This window comes from Gymnoscopelus microlampas (assembly GCF_963454915.1).
Source record: "Gymnoscopelus microlampas genome assembly, chromosome: 5".
Lineage (NCBI taxonomy): Eukaryota > Metazoa > Chordata > Actinopteri > Myctophiformes > Myctophidae > Gymnoscopelus > Gymnoscopelus microlampas.
In genome coordinates this window covers 35957529-35963936 of record NC_139942.1, presented here as the reverse complement: position 1 = coordinate 35963936, position 6408 = coordinate 35957529, and positions in this window count along the sequence as shown.

Genomic DNA, 6408 nt, shown 5'->3' with positions numbered 1-6408 from the left:
CTGACTTGAACACATCTTCGAAAATACTGCCAGGCTTTGTCAATATTGCCTTTTACATTATGTATTTTTAATGATATGGGATAATTAATTATCTAATTTTACTACAATACAAACAGCAGATTCTGGGTTTTGTTGAGATTCCATTATTATTTGGTGACCTGATATAGCCAAATATTTAGGCCGTATACCACATGGGCCTAAAATGCATTCTGCAGCGTGTCTCCGGTTTGACCCCTAGACTGCTGTGTGCCATTCCACTGCTATAGAAATAAAGCAGAAATGCCCCAAAAAAACATATATCTTTTTTGTATTTTTTTTTGTATTTATCTATAATCCCTTTTCATACAAACACACGTTTAGGTATAATAATAATAATAATAATAATATAATTAATTATATATACATATCATTTACATAATACATCAGATTTATATAGCGCTTTTAAAGGTACTCAAAGTCGCTTTAAAATGATTATTATTTTAAATAAAAACAAAAGATGATAAAAAGGAGCATTAGATTAGGTGGGTTTTGAGGGACGTTTTAAAGGAGGGGAGACATTGGGGGCAGCTTTGTGAGTTGGGAGTGAGTTCCATAAGGAGGGAGCAGCAACTGAGAAGGCCCTCACCACAGGTGTCCCCGGGACCACCAGCAGGTTGGCCTCATCGGACCTGAGGGAGCGGAAATGGGCATGGTGGTGGCAGAGGAGGTTTGAGAGATAGGGGGTGGGCAAGGTTGTTAACGGCCTTGTAGATTGTGTGACAGTTTGGGTCAAAGGTGGGCAATGCTTTTTTTTTATTCATTCATCTCCACCATGTTTTAAAAATGCTGTTTATGTTTTAGGTTGTTTTTATCATGTTGTACAGCACTTTGGTCAACCTGGTTGTTTTTAAATGTGCTTTATAGATACAATTGACTTGACTTAACCAGGCTAAAGGCAAGCGGGGAGATTATGTTTTCACCTGTGTGCTTGTCTGTGTGTCATTTATTTATTGTGCATGGTGCCAGTAGGTCGAGGAAGTAGGCCGAACTACACAAATGTTTTCTTTTTTTCAAATATTTTTTCTTTTTTGTTTTTTAACTAAATTAATTCTTATAATGGAAGTCAAATGCGGGTCAGATCGGACTGAAATGTTGCCCAAATATGGGGTCATACATCATAAAATAGATAGTACGTCATAGATTAGTGACATCATAAACATAACCAAATATAGACAAGAGATGGAAGTTGGAGAGATGTGACAGCGAACACCTTGAATTTATTTATGGTTTTTTTATGTTTTTATTGTGCCTTTAGAATGTAGAACTCTATGGAGCTTATGGCATGAGAGATCGGAAAGGTTTGGAAGTAATGTTTGAATACACCGCTTAAAGATGCTGTAATGGAGGGGAAAGGAACTGGTTGGAATAACGTGTTTCTTCCACTCGCTACGTCCTACCGGGGAAACTCCCCCTGTCAGGTGATAAGAAGCGGCCTGCTCACTCCTCATGCATTGAAGGAAGCATGAGCTCAGTTCTGGGCTCTCCCCAGGTTGGCAGAGGGAGAGAAGCGCTCAGGATTACATAGGCAATTGGCACTGGGTGAAAAAATGGGTTACAAAATCGTGGGTTTAAAATTTTGACAAAAAAAAAGATGCTGTAAGTGATTTCAAATGTTATTGTTAAAAAGTTAAAGCTCTATTCTGATAGGAATCATTGCTAGTGTTAGTTCAGTTCCAATTTTGTCTGCTCATTTATTTGTTTCATCACTTCCAATTTAACTTTTTTTTAATCTTGTTTTTAACCTTTTTTATTATATGTTTACTAAAGAACTGGTAACTGCTGTACATGTAAGTCACTATGGTGCTGACTACGGTGCTATGTTACTGACTATGGGGCTGACTATGGTGCTGACTATGTTACTGACTATAGTCTATGGTGCCGACTATGGTGCTGACTATGTTACACAGGGCTGTGACAGGGCCATGACAGCCCTGCCTTTCAGTGCTGTGAGATGGTGACAGGGCCTGACATATACAATTGAACTTATAATTGTAACAGGCTCTCCCTGGGAAGTATGCTAATAATTAAATAATAATCACATACTAACGGTCCAGTTTAATGTAAAATCGGACATTTGGAAATCGATGAGATGTTTTCTAATTGATATAACACAATACACAATAAAACAATAAAACTTATATTTTAATTGGGTGTGGGGGCGTTGAAGGATCCGGATATTGAATTGAGGGCACTGGCCCCAAAAAGGTTGAGAAACACTGCCTTATAGCAAGGATTTCTATAGGAATATACAGTAGAGCTATTTAACACTTATTCTATTTGTAAAAAGTTCTTGCTTGCTCTAAGTCAAACATTTTAACACAGTTTTCTGTTGGTATACTAATTCTTGAAGGATGTGTGGATTTTAAACAGTTCTTCCTTGGGCCCATGTTAAAATTAGAGACTTACAGACAGATCAACAGAGACAAATTCAGCAAATGCAACACAAAAAGGGGGTCTGGTGGAACAACAGTAATGTTGCCCGAATTTATACATGAAAGAAACGACAAATGTATTGATGAATCTTAAACAACATTAATCCCAAATAACATGAAAAACCATTTCCCTGACTAAATTAACTAGGACAATTACACACAGTAATACACATGCCCCAAAGCATGCTGGGAAATTATGCCCGGCGGAGTTGGCACAACCCGACACAACCCGGGATGCTACAATATGGCACTTGCATGACTTTGTATTTTTTTGGCGAGATATCATAGTATGACTTCACCCCCTCACCCTCCAAGGCCAGATTACTCAAAAGATAATGGTAAAGGCAAACATTCAAGCGCGGACCCCCCTTCGCTCCACCATGAGGACGACAAGCAAAACAACGCAACACTCCCCAGCGCGTCCTACGTATCTGTCCTTCGGTACAGAGACAACAGCCCCCCCCCAACAGTACAACCAGATTTTGACTTTGAATAATATTGTAGTGACTGTATGGGGACATTATATACTGTATAATTCATCGTATAGTCCAGGGGTATTCAACTAGATTAGGCAGGGGGCCACAACTGTAAAATAATTTGGAGTTGGGGGCCATACAGTGCGTGCGTGCATGTGCGCACACAATTTGCACGTGTGCGCGAATTTTTTCGGGTCTAATTCAGGCTAATTCGGTTCTATTTAAGGTTCTAAGTTAAGTTCCAATGAAAGATGGCCTTTCAAGAACTAATGAAGGATAAATAATTTGTACTGTTTTAACTTTGATAACATAAAAACGAACATATATTTACATAAATAATAATTATGAAAATATGAAAATAAAAAAAATATATTAAAAAAATATTTGGAATATGGCCAGGGGCCACAAGGAAGCTCCTCGCGGGCCGCACGTGGCCCGCGGGCCGCCAGTTGAATATCTATGGTATAGTCTATAGTCTGTCATCATGGCAGGTGCCCAGAATAGTACAAGTGGTCTTAAACCCAGCAGGCCCCATTGCACCACTGTTACAATACCAAAGCACCACAGGATGTCCCTTGGCAGTCAGTCATGATGTTATTTTTCCAAGATTTCATCCAGAAGTTGGCTTTCAAACAGTTCTAAATTGAGTAAGATTTGAACTTATAACCATGGGGATATTAAGCAAGCTTTTTTCACAAGACATTAAGCAAGCTTTTTTCACCACACAGGCCCAGTGTGTGTGATGCCAGTGGCTTTGAACTCCAAACTTGTTGCACCATATTGGCACATATGGCACATATAGCACACATGGCACATTGTACCACCAGTGCCCCTTGTCATGAACTGAGGTTTTCAATATTTCTTCCAGACATTAGCTGTCAAATCTAGATTTTAACTGAGAAATAAAGAGGGTCAGCTTCTAGTCAATTCAATTATTGATGTAATGATTTCACTGATAAATTGCTGAAAACAATAAACAAAAAACAAAAAAAAGTATTACAAATAGCAGCTATTATCAATATCATGACATAATACATTTCAAGCGTGCAAGCCATTCAGAAGATTAAATAATACAACTACTGTACACTGCACTATTATAGACAACTATACCGCACTATTGCCAAGATACAGTACCATGGTTTTTGCTTCTGCAAGACAAAGCCATTGCAGTATTTAAACTCCTAATTGTGATCATTAAAGTGGAGTGTGATGCTCCTTTGCTTCCAGCAGCAGCACTGACAAAGTGCACCAACTGGAACTCTAACCCTGTGGAAATGAGCATGTGGGCTCAAATCACCAAGCACTGAACCAACAAAGACCTCTGTGTTCAGGGGTGCTTTACCAAAAATGTGTTTAAACATGGTCAAATGAAGAAGGCCAATACTAAAGGCCATTTGCTACATACAAATACATATAGCAAGTTTAACACCTGCTGATTGTACCTTACCTCTAGATGGGAGTAAAATGGTACAAGCATGTACATACTGTTCAACTATCATAAATGAATATATACCTTTTCACTTATGACTCCATATAGCGTAGGCTACATTTCTTAGCATTCACAGGCCAATTTCCCTACAGTATGTCCTACTTTTGGCACTTCTGAAAGTCATGCATCAACACCCCTTCAAAACTAATTTGTCAGCGTGCACATGCTTTCGTAAAGGAACCTTTTACCGTCCGTGTTTCTCCCACATTCGTTCACATTTACATTTCCAATACCACATCAGCTCGAAAAGGAAAACAAACAAAGTGGGACTTGAATGTTTTAAAAAGTCCATCAATAAATAAGCGCATGAGGCATTTAATGTCTTGTTTTGCGTCACTGGTTTTTGGTTACTCTGGGCTCGGTTGTCTCTGACTCAGACTCTTAGGGTGGAACAATAGGATTAGATAGCCATCTCAAACAGGGACTGAGGATCACATTTTCAAGTCCACCTGCAGTGCTTTCACCTCCTCACCCAATGTGGTGTTGGAAGCTTAACAGACAGCAGTTACTGCAGAAAAACATTGCAAGGAGGCGTTAAGCTTTCTGCCAGATAGATACACCGGTTCATATTAGACTTGTGCTTGAACTCTGTGGGATGGTTGATGGCTGATTTAAACAGTCGGTCACACACACCCATCCCTCGCTCTACTTAAACTCTGTAACTGTATACATAGTGTATCCGGAAATGTTGTAATATTGTGGTGTAACAGAGAAACAGACCCAAAAGATAACAAATCAAAGCGGGGAGCTGCTCTAAACCCACGCAACCTCAGCGCTCAACACTTCCTTGTTTACAAACTGCCATAAATAGTGGTGGATGGAGGGACCTGACCCAGGGAAAAGCCCTTAGTCACAGTATCGTGAGGGGAATGGGGCAAACTGCCGTTTCAGCCAAATGTTATTTTTAAAAGGAAGGGCAATAGACTGGAGCATGCCCCAAACGATCGTACACATATTTTCACAATGAGAGTCACTTATGTGTGAGCAGGGCTCAGGAAGGCCAATCAATAGCCCCCATTATGAGGCTGCGAGGGGGGAATTAGGCAGTCAATGGAAAGGACTAAGCCATGTATGCGGTGTCCACGCTCAGGCCTGGTCTGTTTGTTTTGATGGCAGCACGAGACTGGCGTGACTCTCAGCCTTGTTTACATTCGATACATGTCCCCCCCCACACACACACACAGACACAAACCCCCCTACGTGAAATCGCCCTCTCCGATTGCATCAGAGCCAGAGGCACTGACTGCAAAATGTACTAAGTGCTGCAAGCACTTCAAGCTTTCTTAAGTCACATCAAATTCTGTTGTTGAACAGATATACAGGTACAGTATGTAGTGCTGTTTTAATGAAAGACAGGGAAAGGAATGAGACCACTTGCTGTGGAAGCAACATTGTCTGTGTGGAATAAACAGGCTTTTCCTTGACTTTCCAATAGTAAATTCAAGTACTGAATTTACTTAATTAATTTTGTCCAAAACAATAAGTAACCATTGTCCTGATATTTCCAGGGCAAAAAAAAAATAAAATAATATATATATATATATATATATATATAAAACACTTAATGTCCATGACTTTTCCCCATCTTGAATTACATATACACACACACACACACACACACACAAACCCCTAACCCAACCTGAAGAATTTCCTAATTGTACAACTCCAAAATTCTTTATCTGATGCCGGAGGACCAGAAGAATTCTGAATTTTGGTTGTACACAAGTATAGCAACACACACACACACACACACACACACACACACACACACACACACACACACACACACACACACACACACACACACACACACACACACACACACACACACTTACGTCAACTGTAAAGAAAATAAATAAATACAAATTTGACAAAGAAACTTGCTTCATCCATTGACTACTTTGACATGATCAATTACAAAAACCTATTTTCTCCATATTTCAGAATCTTGTTTTATTGAACAAGCAAAGCA